At 41.3% G+C, this 12,393-nt stretch overlaps 1 pseudogene; it reads right to left on the bottom strand.

The window, feature by feature from the left end:
- LOC127415233 (neurogenic locus notch homolog protein 2-like) overlaps positions 1-12,393 on the bottom strand; it is an 83,569-nt pseudogene that overhangs the window by 16,408 nt on the left and 54,768 nt on the right.

The raw sequence follows: 12,393 nt of genomic DNA, 5'->3' as shown, positions 1-12,393 counted from the left end.
AGCATCAGTTAATGTCACATCAACAATCAGAATGTGGAAAAAAATTTGATCTCAGTGATTTGGACAGTGCCATGATTGTTGGTGCCAGATGGGCAGGTTTGAGTATTTCTGTAACTGCTGATCTCCTGGGATTTTCACGCACAACAGTCAAAAACAAAAAACATCCAATGAACGGCAGTTCTGTGGATGGAAATGCCTTGTTGATGAGAGAAGTCAACAGAGAATGGCCAGACTGGTTTGAACTGACAAAATCTACGGTAACTCAGATAAATGCTCTGTACAATTGTGGTGAGAAGAACATAATCTCAGAATGCTATTCTGAGATGCGGGTTGGCGCTGTTTTGGCAGCACGAGGGGGACCTACACAATATTAAGCAGGTGGTTTTAATAATGTGGCTGATCGGTGTATAAATCGACAGACCTTTCAGATGATGAAAAAAATTTGAATTATATTCTGGAATTTACCCTACTTTAAATGGATAGTTCACCTATAAATATAAAATGAAAAATGTTATATCATTTTGTTCCAAACCACTCTGACTTTCTTTCTTCTGTGGAACAAAAAAGGAGATGTAAGGAAGAATTTTAGGGACTGACAGCTTCGGTCACCTTTTCATTGCATCTTTTTACATACAATGAAACTGAATGGTAGCTGAGGCTGTCATTCTGGCAAAAATCTTCTTTTGTGTTGCATGGAAGAAAGTTTGGAACAGAATTTTCAATTCTGGGTGAACTATCCCTTTAACCATATCAAAGATATTCTTAAATAAAAATAATCAAAAGCATGAACACACAGACTCAAAACACTTACCTTCCCATCCACGAAGGCACCTGCAGATGTAGGTGGTGTAATCCAGGGATGGCTGACACACCCCTCCTCTCTGGCAGGGCTGAGATGCACAGGGCATCAACTTCTTCTCGCAATGTCTCCCTGAGTGTGCGAGATCACAGCAGTACTGTCAGTCAAGCATGCAGTATGGACTATGTTTAAGATACTTTACTGACCCCCGAGGGGCAATTATGGCATGTGGATGTGTCACCTGTGTAAGGTAGGGTGCAGTGGCAGGTGTAGCTGTTGACTCCATCTACACAGGTTCCTTGATTCATACAAGGGCTTGACTCACATTCATTAATGTTGATCTCACAGTTGGAACCTTGAAGAGAAAAAAAAGGGCAAAAAGAGGGAGTTGGATACTGAGATAAACTTCACTGTTATTCTAAACAACTACTTACAAAGGCTTATAGATTTGTGTGAAAAATAAAAGCTCACAAGCCTTTACCTGAAAATCCATGGGCACACACGCATTTGTAGTTGTTGAAAAGGTCATGACAAATTCCACCGTTCTGGCAGGGGTTGGACTGACACTCATTCTTCTCTCGTTCACAATTCTTACCCTCCCAGCCAGGTTTACATGCACAGTGGTACCTACAAATACACACGAACTTAAGCGCTCAGCAAAATGCATAATCATCTCTTTACTTATTAAAGACCCTGTGAAATCACTAGAAGAGTGCAGTTTCTTTCCTGCGTTGATGAATTCCTGTGTTGGGCTGAGTTGCCTGTTGAAATAGGATGTTGGGGCTGGTCATATCAATGACTCTATATATTTTTTTTGTTTTGTTTGTTTTTTTTAAAGCCAGTAGCATTTACAGCAATAGTCACAGTCATGAACATGAACTGCTACATGATATTTACTAGTCAGAAGAAACTTGTATTGGGGGAGGGACAAATGACTGAGTTCAAGATGAGTCATCAATATTTTACTCAGTTTTGGAAGAGATAGACTACACATTTTAATTGTGTATATCTGTTATAATATAATTCTTTAGGAGTACACAAAAGCAAACATACATAGACTAATGCCACACTACTCCAATTTGATTTCATGGGGTGTTTACTAAAGGCAGAAGAAAAGCAGATGGAGGAATGACATCAATGATGGATAAAGGCTGTTCCTACCCGTCCTGCTGCTCGACACATTTTCCATTCTGGCAGGGCTCGGGGCTGCAGCGGTCTGCACCTGAGTGACACAAAGGACCGTGAGTCCCAGCCGGACACAAACACTGAAACCCGTTCAGTTTATCCACACAAGTCCCTCCACTCCGACATGGGCTTGAACTGCACTCGTTTATTTCCTCAGTACATCGCTCCCCTGAGCCAGAGAAGAGAAAGATAAAGAAAGAGACAGATTAACAATTATGATCTATGACTAATTCGACAAAATTATAAGACGCTTTAGAAAACCAACCCTTACAAAAACAATTGCAATTTTCTATACTGCAGTACAAGTGTGGTAATTTGGACAACGTATTATTGTAATTTTCTTTACTGCAGTACAAGTGTGGTAATTTTGATGCAGTACTACTGCAGTTTTCAAAGTCCTTTTTTCACAGAAAGTCAGTCCACTTGGTGACCATCTTTGAAAGTGCAGCTCCTACCTACTTCAATGGGGAAAGACTGAAATCTCCAAGACGGTTGGTCAATATTACGATCAAGACAATATATCAAATCAGCAGTATAATCTGACAACAGCGGTATCATTAATTGTGCTTCTTTTGCTTGGATCACACTAAACAAGGCTATTTTTCAGGGAGGATTGGCTAAAAACATACATTGATTGACAGGTGATCTCTCTATCCAAAAGCTGATTGACTCTTTTACCTGTGAGGTGGGACTTCCTTTTCAACATCCATTGGCTGTTAGGTTTTCCAATTTCTCCTATTTATTTAAATAGAAGTGCTCTGTCTCTGCTAAATAGTCTCTGGTACTGCAATAATACAGTGTCCAAATTACCACATTTGTACTGCAATTATTTTTTGTAAGGGAATGCATTAATATAACTGAAGTTTTTTTTTTTTTTTTTTTTTTTCTCAACACTTTTTAAGAGAGAGAGAGGGAACCTGATCAAGAAATTACAGGAACTGGATTCAAACTCACATCTCAGTTCAATGTGTCAGAGCACATGTACTAAATGCTAGACCAGAATAGCAGTTAAATTGACACATTTGACAGATGTTGTCATCAAAAGCAATTTGCAGTGCATTTAGGGTGTAAATTTTATCAGTTTGTGTCTTTCCTAGAATTCAAGCCCATTACCATTACTAGCGCCATGCTCTACCAATTGAGCAACAGGAACAGTTTGCACACATGTTAGTAAATAAATGGGAGTGACCCACATTCCCATATTGTGTGCATCTGCATGTGTGTTGTTATGTACAGGTGCATGAACAAACCTGTGTATCCAGGCTCGCAAACACACTTGTAGTCATTGATTCCATCCTCACAGGTCCCGTACTGGCAGGGATTACTGGAACAATCATCATGGTTAATCTCACAGTTCACGCCTGTGTAGAGGAGACAAAGACCAAATGACAAAATGCTCAAAGGAAAAGCAGGCAGGTGGAAAAACCTGGTTCAATTTACACAGACGTCTCTGAAATAACTCTCAACAAGTGTGTCAGTGTGACTAATGTTAAGGGGTATTTTTGGGTGTATAGTAAGGTATAAAGTCCAACAGGGGGCTGTAGTGAGCTCTGTTGGCTGTGGGACAGTGTAACTGAGAGCCATGAATCAATGTCCTAGCAAATCCAAACAGTGATGCAAGACTTATGGAGGTCTCTTAAAGGGGCTCTTTTAAAATTAAAGTGTTTGATGCACTTTGTAGACATACTTTACTATTTATGAAAAAACCCTGCCCAATCTACTCAGACCATTTACTGAAATTAACATGCCATTCAGAAATCGTCAATGATATTGATGGTCCACCCTAATGAATAACTGAGATGATTGACATATACAAATCTTAAAGGTACTGTAGCAAACAGCCTGTTTAATTCTAAAGGTCAGGAAAAGGGTGGAAAACGCAAGTAAATTACAACTGTTTTTGCTGCAAGAAACCTTGACTGACATTATAAAAGGACTTCAGGGAAAGAAAATAAAATGATATGAAGAGAAGAATATGGTCCCTTGAAGAACCTGTGCAAGGTAAAGATCATGTTTGAGACCCACCTGAGGTGCCCGGCAAGCAGTTGCATTGGTACATGTTGACCAGGTCAACACAGTGTCCTCCATTTTGGCAGGGGTTACTCAGGCACTCCCGTATCTGCTCACTGCAGATGGGGCCCATGTAACCTGGGTGACACATGCAGAAGAAGGTAGCAATTCCATCTATGCAATCGCCATGGTGACAGCGTTTGGGTTCACACTCGTTAATGTTTTCCATACACAAAGGCCCAGTGAAACCTATAGAGACCAGCATAAAAGACAAGGAATTAGATAATTGTTCAAGAAGGTCAAGCATGTGAGCACAACTTAAGCCTACAAGCAATGTTAATAATACATTTTAATTATGCAGAGCAGTAAATATATGTTATGACCACAGTTTGACAAATGAATTTAGATGAATTTTCAAGTGGTTTGTGTTTACTGGATAAGAATTTTTAAAATAATTTTATACACATTGCAAACATAAAGAGCAAACTTTTAGCTAACTAAATATTTCAGAGCTGAGCATAACCAGAAAAATCTATATTCACTGCAGAACACTTTTCCAAGACTTTTTAGATTTTATTTATCCACACTTTTTCAGACCTTGATATTGACTGGTGAAAATATGACTGGGGTTTTTTGTGCTTCTAATCTGTGTTTTCCCCACAAGGTGAAAAGTTTAAAACAGCTGTATAAACAAGCTTGTAACGGTACCTTCAGCACATTCACACTCATATCCGTTAGGTCGGTCAAGACACTTGGCCCCATTATGGCACGGAGTACTGGCACACTCATCAATGTCAACCTGACACATTTCTCCAGTGAAACCTGTGGTCAATACATATACACACACATGCATCATCATGAAACTGAACAGCAGATAAATAACTGACAACATTTGCTGACAGTTGAATATCTGCAGAAAGTATCTGCAGACAGTTGTCTGACTCTGTCTTGAAGATGAAATGAACGCACACAGATACATTGATTGAAAAAGATCTGCAAACTGCAGCAGTGATGAATCAATCTTTCGGCACGGGTCAATATTACAACACTCACCTTGAGGACACTCGCAGACAAATCGGCTGACTTGATCCAGACATTTACCATTATTGAGACAAGGTAAGCTGGCACACTCATTAATGTCAATCTCACAGTGCACTCCTTCAAAGCCTATGGGGGGAAACACACACACAGTCAGTAGATGAATATGGGGATGACATGGAGCCAAATCAGTGTCATCATACAGTTGATTACTGTGGTCTATTCAGTGTATGAGCATGTGTGTATATGTGAGAACCTGGCATGCAGATGCAGGTGTAATCTCCTATCTGATCCAAACAGGTGGCGTCATTTTGGCAGGGATTTGAGCCACATTCATTGATGTCCTGCTCACAGCGTGGGCCGGTGTAGCCCGGAGCGCAGTTACAGGTGAACGAGCCCTCTGTGTTCTTACATGAGCCACCGTGCTCACATGGGTTTGGCCCTGATGGATAGAGACAGAGTGAAAGAGAAGTGAGTCAAGAAAATGGCTACTGAAACCTCCAGCAAGAAGGTCTGAAAAGGCCTAAAACTAAAGAAATTTAACAGCAATGTACACAAGCAATACACTGCAACTTAAGTACGCAGGACAGGAAGAAAGGGAGAGAAACAGGGACAGAGGGAGAAAAGGGTTCCCATACTTTTTCACTAAAGAATTTTCACTGACACTTTACAATAATGTTTCATTCGTTAACATTAGTTAACGCATTAGGTATCATGAACTAACATTTAACAATATATTTGTTAAAGCTATTATTAATCTTTGTTAATGTTAGTTAATAAAAGTACAACCAGATATCCATTGTTAGTTAATAGTGCATTAAATAATTTGTTCATGTTAATTTATGTTGTTAACTAACGTTAACAAATGGAACCTTATATAATCTTTTTTTGAGTCAGTTGAATGAAAATGTGTATTATTCATTAGAATATTCAAATTTTCATTCAACTGACTCAAAAAAAGATTAGCTCACAAATCAAACATCACTATGGCTTGCAAACAAGTTTTACTCTACACAAGAGCAATCACTAGCTAAGAAAATATTTTACAGCAGAGCATAACTACAAAAATATATATTCATTATAAAATCTTCCATGACTTTTAATATTCACATGACTTTTAAGATTTTTTTTTAAGGTTTTTCTCACCGATGACACATTCGTCGATATCCTCTGCACAGGTGCTGCCCTTGTACCCTGATGGGCAGTTACAGTTGAACTTGCCATTGACTGGGTTTGTGTCGCATTGAGCTCCCATCTTGCAAGGATTACTGGTGCAGGCATCATCAATGTGACAAAGCAAGCCTTGACCATGGAAACAATCGCTATGGTTACTAAAATGTCACAGCTTATTTGAGATGCCTTTTACAGTACACGTTAAAGGCCACTTAACCTTCCTATTGCATTCAGAATCAGCATACACCTTTTGCATTTGCGGGTCAGTTTTGACCTGGTGGAATTCATTCGTAACCCGATGGTTTTCATCTAAAACTATACTGACTATAAGTCATTAATAGGTTTCTTAACTGTTCATACATGTAACAAGATTTATAGTTTTGGCATGCAAACTGACAAATCTAGAAGTTATTCATTAATATGCCATTCTTTTAAAAATAATAAAATGTAGAAATTCTTTGACATTTCAAAATATACATTAATATAGCAAAACGTATGATACATGTGAAGACATCTGTTTTTACAACATTTCTGTGAAATTGAATCTAGATATAACATAATGTACAATTTATATTAACATTTAATGTGAGAATTACTAGTAATTTAAATGAATTTCCTATTACTCATAACTGCTCAATGCAAATTGGTGTAAGCAGTACCTGGCGACCACCAGGGGTCGCTATGTATATTTATTGTTCACTTGTGTCTTTCATTTGATTATGGGTTTTGTAGTTCTTTTCCTTGTCGTTGTTCATTGGTTCTTGTGTTTATTACTCACAGGTGTGTCTTGTTAACCCTATTAGTCCTTGTGTATTTATTCCGTGTTCCCCTGTGTTCTTTGTCAGTTCTTAACCTTTCATGGCTGTATTGGTTTTTTCTGTTTTTCTGAGTTTATATTAAAAAGCCTGCACTTAGATCCTCTTTCTCTTGTCTCATTCCTGCAAACATTACAGAAGAACTGACCGCACTATGGATCTAGCAGCTTTGCAACTGCTGTCTCTCAGACAAGGTGGCGGTGCCATCGAGCAGTATACAGAGCAGTTCTGCAGTCTCACTCATGTTCTCAGTTGGGGAGATATTGCGCTCAAGGACTACTATCGTTTTGGACTCATCGAGCCTGTGAAATCCTGTCTGACAGGAGGCAGATGTGATCTTTCCTTGGTTGAGTTCATTGACTATTGTTTGAGGCTCACATTCTCCCCTTACACTGTGGGGTATGGCAGTAATCCCATGCCGCTGCCAGCGCCCATGCCTGCCACTGTCCCAGAGCCAGCGCCCACGCCTGCCACTGTCCCAGAGCCAGCGCCCACGCCTGCCACTGTCCCAGAGCCAGCGCCCACGCCTGCCACTGTCCCAGAGCCAGCGCCCACGCCTGCCACTGTCTCAGAGCCAGCGCCCACGCCTGCCACTGTCCCAAAGCCAGCGCCTGAAACCTTGTCTGTCCCAGCACCGGAAGCCTTGCGGTCCCAGTGCCGGTGTCCTCGGCCATGGAGGCCGTTCCCACAGCAGTGCTCCTGGCCATCTGGAGGAGGAGGAGAAGGGCTCCTGCTCTCCAGTCGCTGCCAGCGCTCCCGGCCACGGAGACCGTTCCCCAGTCGCTGCCAGCGCTCCCGGCCACGGAGGCCATTCCTGTAATATAACATTACAGAAGGACTGACCGCACTATGGATCTAGCGGCTTTGCAACTGCTGTCTTTCAGACAAGGTGGTGGTACCATCGAGCAGTATACAGAGCAGTTCTGCAATATCACCCAGGTTCTCAATTGGGGAGATATTAAGCTAAAGGACTGCTATCGTTTTGTACTCAACGAGCCTTTGAAATCCTGTCTGCCAGAAAGCAGATGTGAACGGCCTGCTCCCGGCCACGGAGACCGTTCCCCAGTCGCTACCAGAGCTCCCGGCCACGGAGGCCGTTCCCCAGTCGCTACCAGCGCTCCCGGCCACGGAGGCCGTTCCCCAGTCGCTACCAGCGCTCCCGGCCACGGAGGCCATTCCCCAGTCGCTACCAGCGCTCCCGGCCACGGAGGCCGTTCCCCAGTCGCTACCAGCGCTCCCGGCCACGGAGGTCGTTCCCCAGTCGCTACCAGCGCTCCCGGCCACGGAGGTCGTTCCCCAGTCGCTACCAGCGCTCCCGGCCACGGAGGTCGTTCCCCAGTCGCTACCAGCGCTCCCGGCCATGTAGGCCGTTCTCCTGTTGCTACCAGCGCTCCCGGCCACGTAGGTCTCTCTGTGTCCCCTGTTGCCTGGACCATGCCAGCCTCCCACAGCCATCCACTGGGTTCCCAGTGGTCACCTGCTGCTCTGCCTGGTCTGCCCTGGTCTCCTGGTTGTCCACCTGGTCTGCCCTGGTCTCCTGGCCGTCTTCTTGACCCCCCATGGTCTCCAGTGTCAGCTCCTGATCTCCAGTGGTCTCCTGTTGCCATGCATGGTCCACTTTGCTCTCCTGGCCGGCCGCCGGCCCTTCAGTGGTCCCCTACTCTGTCCAAGCCCCCCTTGGTGTCCTACTCCTCCCATGAACTATTGTTCTGTTTGTGTTAAGGAGTTTCAGGAGCCGCTCCTTAGATGGGGGGGCTCTGTAAGGATTACCCTGGTGACCAGCGGGATCGCTATGTACGTTTATTGTTCACTTAGTCTTTCGTTTGATTATGGGCTTTGTAGAGCTTTTCCTTGTCGTTGTACATTGGTTCTTGTGTTTATTACTCCCAGGTGTGTCTTGTTAACCCTATTAGTCCTTGTGTATTTAATCCCTGTGTTCCCCTGTGATCTTTTTCAGTTCTCAACTGGTGGTCAAAAGTTATGAAATCAATGTTTTGTTTTACAACTATACTTCAAAACAACTGTACAACTCAAGTATACAAAATTGTTACTTCTTTACTATATTTTTAAGCAAAATCTATTCTTTTTACAGTACTTGCATGAACTGCCGAATGTTGAGGTGTGAGTATGCTGTCAGTTGGTTTGGCATCAGGTGGCTGCAGAGTAAAATGTGGACAATTTCCTCTTTCAAGCCCTTTTTAGACTAATGTGTGCATTAACTTTTGCTCTCTCCACAACCCCTTAAGACAGTAGTACCTTTGATTTAGTTTATGTTTGTTACATCTGTCATGTCTGTTTTGTACAGGAATGTGTGTGTGTGTGCATGTTTGTAAACAAGATGCAGTCCCAGTGAGAGGCAAAAAAGTGTGTTAGAGAATATGGGAAAATGGCAAAATGTAAGTGAATTGTTTTTTTTTGTACCAAAAAAATCTACATAATATCTTGTGTATAGCCACAATTGATGACCGGATCAAAACTGACCCGTGAATGGCAATTTTTCACGGGTCAATTCTGACCCAGTCATCCATTGTGTTATATCTCTTAAACAATATTATTTAAAAATCTGAAGTAAAAAAAAATGTGTATTTTGATATTCTTGACAAAGTCCCAATGTTTGGTTGTAGTGATACTAAAAACTGTGTGGTATTCCAAAATTATCTACCTGTCAAAAGTGACCTGAACGCAATAGATTAAATATCTGTCAACAGTCTTCTTTCTTCCGTGGAACACAAAACTGGAATTTTTTAAGATTACCCTTTCCCCTCTTTCTCATATCATAAAAGTGAAATGGAAGTGGGTCTTTCAAGCTCAAAAATCTCAGAAAAGCACCCAGTCTCCATTTACTTTCATTATATGAAAAGGCAAGGATATTCTTCAAAAATTTACCTTTTGTGTTCCACAGAACGAAGTCATATGGGTTTGAATAACATCATGAAAGTGAGTAAATGAAGGCAACATTTTTATTTTTTACTTTAACTATTGCTTTAACTCCAAGTTGATACAACACGTAGAATTAAATAATTGCAAACAAATTATCACCAAACTATTCAAAAGTTTGTATCAAGTAGAATGCAGAAACACTGTCAGTATCTAACAAAGTTCAGATACTTAATTGAATGATTTACTACTGAACCATGAAAAAATTACAATGCATCGCTCCAATACGGAATTTCTGAGTGTGAAAGTGTCCATGCATTGTTTAGTTTTTAAATCTTTTTATGCTTAGATGTTTTTCAGACTTGGTGTGAATAGACCTTTAGAGCGTTATGGTTATAGACAAGAATCTCTGAGTAGCCTACATGTGCTGTAATTTTAAGGCCATGTCATTTATTTTTACTGACCAGTCTTGCCAGGCGGGCAGCTGCAGACGAAGGAGGCCACACGGTCAATACAGGTGGAACCAGCAGAGCAGGGCTCAGCTGCACAGTCATCAATGTTCTCTGAGCAGTCGGGGCCACTCCAGCCGTTCACACAAACACAGTTGTAGCCGTTGAGTGTGTTACTGCATGTGCCTCCATTCTGACAGGTGTTGGGCTGCAGTCGGCATTCATCCACGTCATTGGTGCAAAACTGACCTGATTTCAATAGAAATTTTGAAGGAGGTGAAAAGAGATTTTTGCTAGCATTGAGAAGTCTGAATCATTTTAATGAATTGGATTATTTGGAACATTTGTTTCAGTAAGCCAGTGAAAAAAAATTAATAACTGACTCATAAGTGAATCATCACTTATGATATTTAGTTAAATATTGCTGTTCATCACTTTGTTTTTTTAATTACATTTGTTTATGATTCCATCTCAAAGTTGTACTCCCAAACTAAAATCTAGCATTCGAGTGATTGACATATGAATTGTGAATCAGAATCAGTTCGACTGAATAATTGAAAAGAACCAGTTAAAAAATATTTTTTTCCATGTTGCCATACCAGTCCATTCAGGTGGGCACTGGCAGTTGTAAGTATTCACACTATCCATGCAAGTGGCTCCATTCTGACAGCGGTGATTTGGACAGTCATCAATATTCACCTCACAGTTTGTTCCATTAAAACCTGATTAAAGAAAAATAATTTTAAAAAATCTCAACTCACTCTCAATTCCAGTTATTAGCAGATATCATTATTACAGGAAAGCTCTTGCTCACTTTGGCATTGTTAAAACCTAATTACTCAATTTTAGAGCACACACAGACATTTCTCACGGCTCGGGTTCACTGCCTGAGGTGAGAGACTGGTTTTGGCCTGTTACTGTTTTCTGCCAGAACACCTATCTTCAAACATTGAACTTATAAAGAACATTTAGAGTCTATCTGTTTTTTAGCCCCAAACAAATATAGATACAACCAGCAAACCTTATTAAGGAGATGCCATGATTTCATAAAGACTTTTAGGAAACAGCACAGTGTTTGTTTTGACTTAGCTGAAATTAAGCTTGGCCTTGTACTAAGAGCAAGCTAAGCTAACACCTACATCATGATATCCACAAAATTTGGGTCAATAATGAACTATATCACAATATACACAACTGCACTAAAAACAGTACTCAAAAATGTATACTGCTATACAAATTTCTACCAGTATATCACCCACCCCTACTTTTATTGTGACAAAATTTCATTAGTCATGTCTCTGTTTGGCTCACGTCCAAGTGAACATGGACATAGAGATGTCTGAGCTCACCACATGATTAAGAATCTGAGTAACATGTTTCAGTTCCACCTGAACAAATGTAATTTCTGCTTTAACTCTGCATATGTTCTGGCAATGATCACAGCTGTTTCCTATTTCCTCTCCTAGGAAACTAACCTTGCAGGCAGTGGCATACATAAGTTGTGTCTGTCATCGGCCGGCAAGTTCCACCATTGAGGCAAGGGGAAGGAGAGCAAGGTATGTAAACCGTTTCGCAGTGGCGGCCGGTAAAACCGGGTAGGCAGTTACATTGATATGACCCTTGGGTGTTCAGACAAGTGCCTCCATTCTTGCAGGGAGAGGGGGAGATGGCACACTCATCTGTGTCATTGAGACATCGGGGGCCGTGGTAACCAGGACTACAGGTACAAGAAAAGTCCCGGCTGGGCAGAGCATGGCAGGAGCCTCCGTTGGCACATGGGCTGGACAGGCAGGTGTCCTCTCGCTCACAGTGCTGACCTGAGAGGAAAATGCCAAACACAATGTTTACACAACTGAACAGCAACAAAACTTGACATTTTGGGCTGAACGATTTGGGGAAAAAAATCGAATTGTGATTATTTGGACAAATATTGTGATTGCGATTTGAACTGCAATATGATTATTAACATAAAAAGAATAGAATGTGTTTCCTTTTGATCAAAATTAAGTCATGGGCAAACATGCTCTACTGCTAATAGAAATACTGT

The sequence above is a fragment of the Myxocyprinus asiaticus genome, chromosome 24 (genome assembly GCF_019703515.2).
Source record: "Myxocyprinus asiaticus isolate MX2 ecotype Aquarium Trade chromosome 24, UBuf_Myxa_2, whole genome shotgun sequence".
NCBI lineage: Eukaryota > Metazoa > Chordata > Actinopteri > Cypriniformes > Catostomidae > Myxocyprinus > Myxocyprinus asiaticus.
This window is presented reverse-complemented; position numbering and strand designations above follow the sequence as displayed.